We start from the raw sequence: 13,657 nt of genomic DNA, 5'->3' as shown, positions 1-13,657 counted from the left end.
ATTCCACATCCTTCATTAATGAAGTAATTCGGTGATTTGTATTTGTCTCGCTGAGTGCACCTTTATGGGTGAGATTCTGTAGGTTGGCATGTGGGTGTGGTCTTGGCCCCTTCTTCTGCAGCCTGTCATCTCTCACTCCACCATGTCTCTCCCCCAGGGCAGCTTGGCCCTGCGCTTCTGGCGATACCCAAAACCTCAGGCAGCCAGGTCAGGCAGTCAGTGTCCTTTTCCGTGGATCAGTCTCTCCCTTACCTGGCAGTGGTAATGGCCAACCCTGGTTTGTGCTTAAGGAAGTCAGACCCTGCCTGATCCCCATCAGGGGATCTCTCTGCTTCCAGGCCATTCAAACCGACTCCTTCATTCAGGGGAAAGGAGGATGCCACCTCTTCCAGCCTAGTAAGATGGAGTTCTGCATTGAGATTTGAGGCCAAAGCCTATCTAACAATAGTTTCACCTGTCTTGATTTGTCAATGTCACCACTACAAGTATCTTCTTTGGGGATCTGAGTCAGAGTGTAATGTAAGGATGACTGCGTCCCCTGGCTAAAAACACAGCGCAAGCCTTCACCTCCAAGTAATCATGTCTGGTAAAGCAAATATGCAACTCAAGAGGGTTGCTTGTTCCTTCTTTCTTAAAATCTCTTTTTAAATAAATTTCTGTATGTGGTAAAATCAACAGAAACTTAGAGAGTGCTCCAGTTTCCGGAGCCAAGCCCTTTAGGGGACTCTTTTTTCCAAATGTTTGGCAGTCCTCATTGTTTTAGAAAAACCTATGCCAGTGGTGTTGAACCTATGGCACATGTGCCACAGTGGGCTGTTTGTATCATTGAAAGCTCTAAAAGGTTCACCATCACTGACCTATACTATGTAGCTATGGAGCTATTGCCAAAAAATCTAAATCACAGACAACCTGAAGCTACAGCTAAATATTGGAGAGTTAATCAACTGAAGATGTATCAGTAAAATTACTGTAATTTTTCCTAGACGTAAGAGAACTAAGATTTAATGAGATCCTATTAAGGTCCAGAGTCTGTGTGCATAGTATACCAAGTGTTGCACAAGTTCTATAAGTATTATTGGCTCTTTGATACAGGAGAAGAAACTGAAGCACAGAGAAGTTAAATAAATGACTCTAAGTAATACAGCTGGAATACGAAACCCCTTCTGTGTAAATACAAAAGCTGTGTATTTTTACTTTACACCATAGTATTGAGAGAGGACAAGGATAAACTTGGGAAGTGCTGCCAAGATTTCAGAAGAGGACAGCAGAAGAGGAAGCTGCCAGATAGAGTAGCCAAACTGAGACAGGCATGGAGAAAGCCAAGAAATACTGGGTCAGGAAGAGAGAAGATGGACGGAGAGAGTTCAAAGCTTCAGGAAGAATCCAAATGGGGTGAGCTCCATAGCTGCCAGTGGGGAGTCCCCACAGCTCTGAGTTGGAACTCTCAGTGTGTCTCCCATGTTCTATGGTCTAAAGTTTCTGTGACTCCTATTGCCCTTTCATTTCCAGGCTTCCCTGCCAAATGTATTTTAATATTTCACAAGAAGGCAAGTATGAAAATGCTACCAGGCAGAGTATGGAAGAAGATGCATTTGAATGTACATTTTAAAGGGAAATCAAAGAAATGTGGTTCTTTTGATAAGTGCTGTTTATTTTTTGCATAATTCAATTCAGGGCAAAATATCGTGAATGAAGCATTTAAGTAATTTTCATGGGTATGGTTCCAAGGCATCATGTAGGAGAATTATTTCATCCTTACTTGTATTGATAGAGCCACATTTTTAACCTCCATATGGCAATTGAAATCCACAAGACTTTGCAAAGGCCACCAAAAGACTGCATCTTAATTGTATTACCATGTCAGCAACTATGCCAAACATTTCCAAGAAATGAATTTTTGTTGCATTCATTACTTGTCTTCGATAACTGTATCAATGGACTTTCATCACTTTGAAATGCATTTAGGTCAATGGAATAGGGTGATACATCATTGCCAAGGACTATTTTTTCAATAACCAAGTAGCAATTTATTTTGAACCAAAATACAATAAACTTGTTGTATTAACTAAAACTGGTCCTAAGTCAAAAGATTAAGAAGAAATTTGATGTATTTTACAAATAGCCTTCAGAAAAGATGAATAGCATCTAGGTGAAAAATGTAAAAAACCCAAAAGCCATAGCACACATAATAAACCAATTATAATGAGAGTAATTTAGAAATATTATATAATATATAATATGAAAAAATTCAGTAATTCAAACAAGTGAATACTTGCCTTAGCCACTCCTAGAAAAATAAAAAAATGGACTTCCTAACTGTCCTAAACTAAATTGCTATTAATTGACATATATATTTTTACAGGATTGTTTTGTTTTATTTTAAAATGAGAATCCATAACATTCAATACAACTGAAAATCAGTTACTGCAAACCACTATTAGGTAAAAAATATAATAAAAATATAATATAAAAAACAGTTCATAATTTTATCCAGTTCACATGTATGGTGCAACGGTAAAGACATTAACAATATTTACTCTTCAGTTCTTGTGAGACTGATTTCTAAAAACTGGCCTTTTGCAGGGGCTGGGGATTTAGCTCAGTGGTTCTGCCACCTGCCTCACAAGCGCAAGGTCCTGAGTTTCATCGTGGGTACCAAAAACAAAACAAAACAAAACAAAACAAAACAAAACAAAAACTGGCCTTCTGAAAGAGATGGCCCAAGGTAAGTGACATTCACATATCGAGCATTTGACCTCCGCCAGCCAAGTCTGTTTTCAATTGTGACAAATATTCCCTGTTCACAATCTTCAAGACAAATATAGCTGAGAAATACTTTTAAGAACATCAATTTTGAAATCTTTACATGTAACAATATATGTACATACCATGTGCACTATTATGTATTTATACAGCATGCAAAAATATCTTGCTGTTTTATCACTATAAAATGATATAATTTACAAAATTATTTTTAATTTTTGGCCTTAACAAAACTTGAGTAGTATGAAAATCATAGACAAACCCTGAAACTTTTTTTTCTTAACTTTCTGCTTTTGACATGATCCTTGGACTGAATTTGGGACCCGATCATACTTACCAACTGGAGAAGAGAATAACAATGCATTCATCTTCGGTTTCTCTGGGGTATGCCTACCATCCAGCACCCTAATTCACTCTGGCATGGTAAAAATCCAAAATAATGATGAGACCCAGTTCTCCCCACTGCAGCAGCCTATGAAACAAAATGCACCCCAGGAATCAGAAAAGCATGGTCTGAAACCAAGCCAGTTCTCCAACTACTAGTTCAACCAGATGGCACCCACAGGGCCTTCTCTCAAAACCTGGCTAGGTGTTGGGGAAACCTGGCCCTGATTTTTGCCCTAAACTTTAGCATCAAGTTCATTTTACTCTGGAAAGACCAGTAAATTACTGTGGACTTGGGACTGACTCCATAATATCCATCTCTTAAAAGTCAGAGTGGAGCAAGAAGGGATCCATCCTGGCAGGAACTTACAAGTGACCAATATGTGCCATGCACTGCCTTTCAGAAAAAAAAGGAAGCCACAGATCGCTGATAAATCAAAAAGAGAGAAAACTGACTACCCACAGAAGTGCTCAACTGTCTCAAGTGACACTATCCTTTGCTACCTTGCAGGCTAATGCAAACATCCAGTCGTGAGTGAACTGCTGTGTGCACTGGCAATCAGTTATTGTAATGTTTCACAGCATGAATGATTTAATAACATGAATGACACCCAACAAATACAGTGTACCGTTTTGGTGATATGTCTATTCAAGAGTCATGTCCCTTTCTGTCATGCGGAGTGGCTGTGGGGAATAGGCTTCTATCCAAGTCTACATTTCCAACTCTCTTTGTACCTGGGTGAGACTGTGAGATGTAAAGGAGCTAATACTGTATGTATCTTTGTTGAAGAAGTAAGGTCTTTTCTGCCACCTCTTTTGTCTCCACTTCTGAAGGAAGGCAGTGCCAATGCCAGTGTGACCTTAGAAGGCGTATGGCATGGTCTCTGTCAGTATGGGTCCCCACAGGGTAAAGAGTAGAAATATTCCCCTCCCCACACTTATGGTCTCCATCACCCAATGAACTATTACATGAGGTGGAAGGACTCTAATTGCATAACACTTCCCCAATTTAAGTGGTTTGTTGTAAGAGCCAGCTCTGCCTATCTCAGAGCCAGCATATCATGAACATAATAAAATATTACATGAATTCTAGTTCTCATGGCTCCCTTATACAGATAATCTTAAAGGAATGGATCTCATTTAAAAATATTAGTATATTCAGAGCAGCAGAGCAAAAACAATTAAGGGATATTAAGTCCTGACAGAAACAAAGTAACAGTGTTTACTTCACCTAGGGAAGAAAAAAATTAAAAGGAGGGTAAACTGTCAATGAATATATGAAGATCTTAAAAATTTTATATAGCAGATAATAACAAACTGTTTTTCAAGTTCATTAAATATACAACAAATAAATACAGGTTTTGCAGGATGGACTATAAAATAGTACTGTATCTATGAAAATAGGGGAAGACTGAAAATAAAGAGATTTTGCTAGAATCTGACTCAACAGATCTAGGAAGGACCTCTAACGGGCAACCCCAGGGGCTCTGGTGCAGGCAGCCCTGGGTTACACAATGAGCACAAGCAAGAGAATGCCTTAGGATGATGACAGGTCTGCAGGAAACATGCTACTCCATGAGGCTGTCAAGTTTCACTCCTAGAAGAAAGTAACATTAGGAAAGTTTCTCATCCACAGAGTGGAAAACACTCTGTCAACAAACGTGCTGCAGTGTTGGGACTCTGGATAAGTAAGACATGGTCCCCATCCTTCAGTAGCTCACCGTCTTGGGAGTGAGTGTGGATGTTTACGTTCATGGACGCGTGTGTGTATGCATGATGTGGGGGGAGGTGGTGAAGACAATCACCAAGGGGAAGCAAGGATGACCTTGGATTTGAATTGAGGTGAGACCTGCTTCATGGGTGAACACGTGGATCTCACTGTGGGCTCAGAATCTCATGCGAGCATCCACCTAGGAATGCAGCACCCAGATGAGGTAACCAACCAAGACACAGACACGGATGAAACAGAGAGGCCAGGCAGCCAACCCTGTGGGGGAGCAAAAAGAGTTTATGTTTACATATTTTATATATCAGACTCTGATGCAAAGTGACTGGGAAGAAAAGAATCTAAGACAAGCAAAGAGTTTCATAAAGTCACAGCTATATGGGAAGTTATTTAATGAGTGCAGATGACCAAAAACCTCTGGAGACAGTTACATGACAATGTCACATGGTCACATAACAATGTGAATGTATTTAATGCTGCTAAACTGTACACTTGAAAGTGGTTAAAAAGATACATTTTTTGTTAGGTGTATTTTACCACAATTTGAAAAGTACAGCTATAGACTTTAACTCTAAGTTAATGAAAATACTGTAATGTGATATTTGCAGGAAAAAATATTCAGTTATGCCCTATACTCCCCATCAATACTTAGTGTCCTTGAAAAGTCAAGAAAACATTAATTTATTTTATATATATATATATATATATATATATATATATATTTTTTTTTTTTTTTTTTTTGTACCAGGGATTGAACTTGGGACCTTGCGCTTGTGAGGCAGGCGCTGGAACCACTGAGCTAAATCCCTGGCTATTCAATAAATATTTAATGAATAACTACTATGACCCGGGCACTGTTCTAGGGACTCAGGATACAGTAATAAACAGAATAGAAAAAAATCCCTACCCCCACAGAGCAGTTACTTATTTACCCTCTCATACATGCAATATCATTCAATGTCTACACATTGTCAAGGTCTATGCTGGGCACCAAATATAAAATGGTGAAAAAGCAATGAAAGCATCAGCAAACCAGATCCTTCCCTGCCTTCCTGAACCTTATGGTCCACCTTAGGAGATGGATGTTGATGAAACAGGCACAGAAATGGAGCTAAAATATCAACTTTGAAAAAGCAGAGATGTGTGGTCCTCCTCGGAAGGGCAGGGATGCTGAAATATGGAGGCAAACAGGGCAAATGGTCTGAGGAGGTGGCGGGGAGCCAGGGACCCAGCCACTCAGCCCCTGTTGCTCTTTCAGAATTTATCTTCAGGGAAGTGGGCAGCTGCCAATGTATTTGAAAGAGGATGGAGGTAGGGAAAATTGATTTGATCAAACTACCCATTTTGCTACTGTAACAATTTTAAAACTACCAACTAAAAATGAACTAGAAGTGAGTTCCTATACAGTTATAAAAATAGGTGAAGCACTTTTAGACGAAAGGCAGCATTTAATATATCAGAATTATCATGATCAAATGAGAAATTATAAACAGCCCTCCAATGGTTAATTCTGTGATGTTAATCAAAATAAAGTCTTTTAAGATCCTATTATACAACTCTTGATGAAGCCAAATTGACTAAAAGAGAGTCACCTGAATTTGCAGGCCTGGTAAATTAAATTGCAGTTACTTAAAAAGAAAAGAAAAGAAAAACAGTAGAACTATTTGATCAAAGAAAAATAAGTACATTAAATGTCACAAAATATGATTTCTTATGTATCTTTTTTTGACACAGGAGGTGACAGGGAATTTGACTATTGCACTAATTTGATTAATATATAAGAACTTGAACAAAGAATCAAAAAGCATTTATTCTTTTGAAAAAGGGGTATCAATTCTAATATATACTATTAAATGGAAAAAAATTCCAACTGGAATAATACTACATGTTGAGAAATATGTGGTAAAAAGAAAAACTCCACTTTTTAAATGTATAGTCATCCTTCATCTTCAGGAGATATTTCTAAGATGCCCAACAGATGCCTGAAACCATGGGTTGTACCAAACCCCAAGTATGCAGTGGTTCCCTGGTTACCAAATGCGATCTCTGCAGATACCACAATTCGAGGGTGCTCAACTCCCTTATATAAAATGACATAGTATTTGCATATAACCCACAGACATCCTCCTATACACTTTAAATTCCTAATACAAAGCTGAGTGTGGTGGTGCACACCTGTAATCTCAGTACTCTGAGACAGGAAGATGGAAAGTTTCAGCCTAGCCTGGGCAATTTAGCAACTTCATGAGACTCTGTCTTAAAAAAAAAATGGGAGAGAGGGGTCAGTATGTAGTTCTGGGTTCAATCTCCAGTATTAAAAAAAGCAAAACCAAACACAGTTGGAGGAGATCAGCCTAATACAATGTAACTGCTATGTAAATATTTTTTGTATTGTTTAGGGAAAAGTAACAAGAAAAGAAGCATGTGCATGTTCAGTATAGATACATTTTTTTCAGAATATTTTTAATCCACAATTGGTTGGATTAAAGATTTAGAATCCATGGATATGGAGACCGACTATACTATCCATTTTCCTATACATATATACTTATGATAGGTTTGGTATAAAAACTTGGCACAATAAAACATTATTAACGGCAGGGGATTTAGCTCAGTGGTTTTGCTGCCTGCTGCGCAAGCGCAAGGACCCGAGTTCGATCCCTGGTACCAAAAAAAAAGATTATCAACAATGACTAATAATAAAATAGAATGTTTATAACAATGCACTATAATAAAAGTAATTAAAATTTGTGAATTATTTGTTTCTGGAATTTTCCTTTTCATATTTTTTAGTTGACGTTGGACAAATGAAAGTGAAACCACAGATAAGGTGAACAGGATGACCACATGCTCACTATTTTAATTTGTGCAGATGTAAGCGTTCAGAAAGTAGAGGGTACACATTTCTGTGCATTTCAAACTCTGCATAAAGACAGAAATAGGAAATATCACACTTTTAATTGTGCAGCGATCAGATTTGACCTCTAGTATAATTCCAGACTATTTTTCAAGTTCAGAAAAGTTTTATGACTTGATCCATACAATTTACACGATTCATGATTTTACCAACTGTCATTTATACAATTCATATCTGTCGATATCCTTGAAGTACCTTTAGAATGTAATTTATATGGCCAGAGGAATATTCCCAAGGATGTTTCCCCCACATTTTATTATAAATTGCCTTTGTTTTATGGGTGCCAGGAACCACAGTCTACATACAAAGAAGTTTCCACCACCATCACTTTTTGAGATGGAGCCTCACAAAGATCTTCATTTTAAAGTTTAATCTGATTTCATTTAAAACCTAGTAATTTTATTGGTCTATCAATTTATACTTTAGTCTGACCAACTTTATCATAATTGAATACTCTTTAAAATTCCATGTGCACCACCCTTTAAAATTTTATGTGCAACAAACTTTTAAATGCCCAATTAAATTTTCTATTGGTATCAAAATTATAGCTTACATTCTAGATGATGTTACAAATCATAAATCAGATTTTATTACAGACAGGGATATAAGTAAAGGAGAATGAATGCATTCCTCTTAAAAGAAACAAGAGAAAAATTTTTATTAAAAGTATAATTTGGCTGTGCATGCTTTTGTTATTGGCAGTAAACATGTCTTGTTATAAAGATGAAATCAGAAGAGGTTTTTGAAAAACTCCAACATTTGGATAAATTCTTTCTCTGCAAAGCTGGAAAGTCATTTCTGGTTCAAAATTCTTTTCTTAGATGTTCTAGTTTTCTAGTTTCCTTTTAATACAGACATGAACCTACAAGTACTCCCCTTTCTTTTATATTTTCTCACAGCTTCCTGAGTATTTGATATGCTCATTGAACTGAATTTGAGGTCTTTTCATAAGACTTCTCTGGAAGGAAAAAGGAATGAAGTGTAACAGAAATGAAATGAAATAACATCCAAATACAACTCTGATGTAGCTTCATTGATGTTTTTATCCTGTGCTTCCCATAATACTGGTTGGTACCCAGCACCTCCCCCTAAAGATTTTGTCTCTATTTCTTGGTCACCTATATAAGCACTGATTTTCAGGTTTAGTTATACTGAAATTTTTGGACCAAATGAAACTTGCTGAGCTAAAGAAAAAGAAAAAGTCTTAAGGTCTAACAGGTTTTAAGGTATGACTGGGAACACCCTGATCACATGGAAGCCTGCCCTTAAAGATATCTCTGTAGTAGAATTGGAGCAGAGTGGCCTAATCCTGGTCCATATCAAATGGCTTTGGGAGTCTCGGATCACTCAATTCTCTAAATCAGTTTCCCAAATTAAGCTTATGAAACCTAAATTAAGATTATGAAACCCTAGACTTAAGGAAATCTATGAAAGTTAGTTCCAGGTCACTAACTAAAGTTAAATCCAAATACAGAGCTGTTTATTTAAAGAAGGTCATCTTTATTGTAACATACCCTGTATTAAATGAACCTTTATCTATAAATAAAGCAATCAAATTATGGATTTAATAGCTTACCAGATGACAGTAGGGAAATGCTTCCTCTCTGCATACTAAAATGGGTTAATAATCCTGACCTATCTCCTAAGGTCTTTGGGGACAATTCATACTGGGATTGTCTAAGTGCTGGATAAATGTCAGTGGTGTTATGAGAGTTTGGTTTTACTGTCACTGGAATGCCACCATCATAATAAAGAATTCAGAGGTTTAGTTAGAGGTGAATTAACAAAGCAAGGTCTATGCTAATACAAGTGCCCTCTGACTTTGGATCACTAGGCTTGAAAAATTGCCCAGATTGGAATGTGAATGAAGTTTACATTTTCAGGGACACAGAGTTTTTGATAATGTATTTCGTATTCAATTTCTTTGCTTTGAAAATCATTACTTTGGAAGCCAAAGAACCAATTTCCATTTCCACCTACATTCTTTGGCATCATTCTTTATTGCCATTCCCAGCACCATTTGCATTTAAGCATGACATCAGAGCCATCCAAGGTCTTTCCTTCAGAGCCAGCAATCGGTCCAAACACCCAGGAAACATGCCTGTCAGTAAAGCATAGACTGTGTATACACCAAATTGCTTTCACTTTAAGTTTTATTTTAATTCTGCAATCCTCGAATTTTTATTACTCTTAAAGAGAGCAAATTCCCTTTTCCACTCACATTTCCCAAGGCCTTCACCCATGTGACAGTAAGCATCCATTAGGTACCAGGCACTGTCCTAGGTGCTGGAGACAGTAGTGAATAATAAAATATGCAGAAACCTTTGTTCTTATATACTGTAGCTTATTTTCTATCTGATAAAGACAAATAGTAAGCAAAATAAATATAGCATATTAGAAGGAAAAAGTAAAGTTTGGTGCAAGGATGAAGATGCAAAGATGACAAGAGGCTACAGTTTTAAACATGGTAATTAGGAAAAAGCCTCTTTGACAGGTGTGATTTGCCGTGAGGGAAGCGCTTTGCAAGCAGGGTGAGGGGTCTGGCAAACACAAAGGTCCAGAGGTTTGAGTTCATCTGCAGGTTTGAGAACAGCAAGGAGGCCTGGTTCCTGAGGGCAGTGGACAAGGGAGGTCAAGCCATGCACAGGGTGGGCACCAGATGATCTAGAGCTGCTACACTGTGGCAAGGCCTCTGGCTTTCACTGTGAGTGGGTTTAAACAGGGTGACATGATCTAACTCCTTCTGAAGGATAGACTGCTTTTTGGAGAACAGACTGCCAGGTAGAGATTTTATGACTTCATAAAATGTATTACACCATTCCAGAAGAGGTGTTAGTGCTTGATCCAGTGTGGGGGCACATGGGTAGAGATTCAGAGTTTTCAGTTATCAAACACAATCTTCTTTTTTGTTTAGCTGTGGTTTCTTATGTGAATTATTTCAGTCTCTATGGAAATATCTTTTTCCTGAAAGCCTTTACTTCACCCTCCCAGCCATTAAAATGCTTCCCCTCAAATCAAATCATTTTAGAAAGGGTCAAAACATGTCAGATTTGGATGTAGTTAAATCAGCAAGTAAGCTATTCTCCAAAAACACAGATGACTTGACAAGACTCTGGCATTTCTCACAAAAGCCTCCTGCCTCCTTTGAACAAGTTCTGTAGTACGGCTCTGAGGCAGCAAAGTGATGCCTCTTTCTACAGTGGGCGGGGGTGAGGAGGGACTGGGCAAGGTAAGAAGTCTACGATGAGGCTGCCAGCTTCTACTGTAATTCCGCAAATCTACTTGAAGTTAAGTCCCAATCGCAGTGCACAAAACTCTTTTGTTGCTATTTTTGTTCTGGAGATCAAACCCAGGGCCTCACACAAAGGCACACACCCCAGGCACGCATAAAACGTTTTTAAAGCAGTTTATCAACCTGCTTTCATATGCTCTTATGTCCATCCATATTAGCCAGAGAAAGGCTCCTTGACTCTTAACTCCTGGATGTAGAAGTTAGCACATTTTTTAGCTTTAGCAGGGATCAGTGCAATCAGATACATGCTAGGGAAAGCTGAACTCTGAGGCTCATGCACAATTCCCGTTCCCCAGGACCACTTCCCAAAGGGGATATTCCACACATGGTCCTTGTGGAAGAGGAGTAAAGTCCATTAGTTCTTTTCAACCAATCCGGTGCAAGGCAGAGCTCGTGGCAACTTCAGAACCAATGGAGAAGGAAGAATATGAAATCAGAGAATTCCTGGGTTACCAAGGCATCTCCTGTGGGAGCTCCCTTACTCTGGATCTGGGCCTCATTTATTGGTAGAATGACTAAACTGAGAACTTTCATTCTGTAAGTCATCCTTATTAATGCCTTATTACTTTAAACTGAATTATCTCTTTTTTCTTCATATCATGTGATTTCGGCGGGGGGGGACCTCTTGGCATTTACACAACAAGTGGAGCCTGGGCTCTAACCTGTTGGTGCAACCCCTCCTGTGCCTGTACCCCTCACTCCTCATCCTTGGCAGGGTCCATGTGTGTCTTTTCTGTGAGGCCCTTTTGGCTGCCCTGTCAAAAATGACAACATCCAACTCCCTATCTTCTGTCTCTACTTAATTTATCTCCTTAGCACTTGCCAACATCTAACATATTAAAAATTTATTGATTTATCTTGTTTACTGTTTCAGGCACCCAATCACAACAGCTTCATGAGAGCCAAGATTTTGTCTCTTTTGTTCATGCCGTAACTTTAGTGCCTGCAACAATACCTAACTCAGGACGTTAATAGATACTCATGGAATGGAATGAGTGGATTATTCAACAAAGTAATCAATGACAGTGTTAACTTGAAACGCTACATTTAAAATACCAATTACAGCTTGGACAATGAAAGCATTTCTGGAAAGACACAGAGAGACTGGGAAGGATTTGAGGAGGAGTTATTTACAAATAATCTTAACAGGTTTTTTTTGTACTACTCAAATTTTAAATCATAATTTTTTAAGTAATCACCTAAATGTCTGAATGTTGTGCATTATGGGCCACACTAAATTATTTCTATGATCATCAGTAGTTAAAAAACTGATCAATGTTAGTCTAAAATTTATCACATGTAAAAATATTAGGGCAGGGGCTCAATGAGACATACAAAATGAATACAAAAAGATACACTTCATAAATGTTCTACATTTTTGGTGTCCCCCCACCCAAAAAAAAGCATACATAACAGGACTAACAGAACTGGCTTGAATGGTATGGTGATGCCAAAGGCACCTGGTGAATGAGGATTTCCCACTAATCAGGACATCTTGAATACCAGTGAGCAAACCAGGCAAGACAGTATTCCTATGTTATTTTTGCTAATGACATGGTAGCCAGTATTTCAAGTGAGGCCAAAGTTTGAAAGGCATTTCAGTTTTCATTTACTTTGCAGAGCCCATCTGGAAAGTTAAAGAGAAAATAATTAAGTAGTGGAATTAAACTGTAAGAGTAGTTATTTCAGGAATAAGAAAATTTAGAATGAAAAGAAGGCAGACATGGCGAGTGAACATAACAGCAAAAGTAAGTACTGTTTTTAATATAATTCAACTAAACATTGACTGAGGCCATATACATTATTAAGAGGAGATGTAGGACGGGGGATGTAGCTCAGTGACACCCCACCTGCCTCAAAAGCACAAGGTCCTGAGTTCGATCTCCAGTACCAAAAAGAAAAAAAAAGAGGAGATGTATAGATTTGATCATTTGTTTTCCTAGAAATGAAATGCAAATACCAAGATAAGGGAAAATCCCCTAGATTCCAATTTATAACTTATAGTGGCATGTAGTGACAAGGCACAGCAATTCTCAAAAGAAACTAGGGACAAGAGAAAGCAGCACTGAGAAAGGGGAACTTGTTTAGAGGGAGAGGAAGGGAGGGAGCCATGAGCCTCATGCGCTGTGCTGTCCATAAACCACACTTCTTTGACCAACACTCAGTTATTTTGGTATCTGTTCTCCCTTCTCTCTTACTCTTTTGATTTCCCACTTTCCAAACAAGCAGCCTTTGATTTTACTTTTAATCTACCTAATACCAGCTGTTGCCAGAGCTGTCCTAGTGAAAAGAGGCTTAGTCCAAATAGTCTGATCATTAGCACAAACATCAAGCACAGGGAGCCAGGACAGTTTTGGAAAGGGCCCCGGTGCAAATGCCTGGGTGGGAGGTCAGCTCTGCATGTTCCTGGCTGGGTGGCTGGGGGAAGTTGCTCAGTGTCTCTAAATTTTACTTATCTTCTTTCTAGATGTGGCTAATAGATCTGCTCTCCCTGCAGAGAATGATTGGGAAGATCCAACTAGATAATGCAAACTGTAAAACACTGTATGAAAACTCAAGAGATTTTTACGGTGAC

The 13,657-nt window shown here is 38.3% G+C and overlaps 1 protein-coding gene across 40 annotated transcripts in view; it reads right to left on the bottom strand.

Moving 5' to 3' along the window:
* Nrcam (neuronal cell adhesion molecule) overlaps nt 1-13,657 on the bottom strand; it is a 318,132-nt gene that overhangs the window by 164,901 nt on the left and 139,574 nt on the right. For 3 of the 40 annotated variants that reach the window (XM_087206460.1, XM_087206455.1, XM_087206488.1), the window contains one exon: nt 3,101-3,235. The exons of the other annotated variants lie outside the window; for them this stretch is intronic. The gene's annotated coding sequence lies outside the window, so the exon portion shown is untranslated. The remainder of the gene's footprint in view (nt 1-3,100; nt 3,236-13,657) is intronic. 40 annotated transcript variants of the gene reach the window in all.

Source organism: Heterocephalus glaber, unplaced genomic scaffold (assembly GCF_053883595.1).
Source record: "Heterocephalus glaber isolate CG9 unplaced genomic scaffold, H.glaber_assembly_v1.0 deba00000676, whole genome shotgun sequence".
NCBI lineage: Eukaryota > Metazoa > Chordata > Mammalia > Rodentia > Bathyergidae > Heterocephalus > Heterocephalus glaber.
This window is presented reverse-complemented; position numbering and strand designations above follow the sequence as displayed.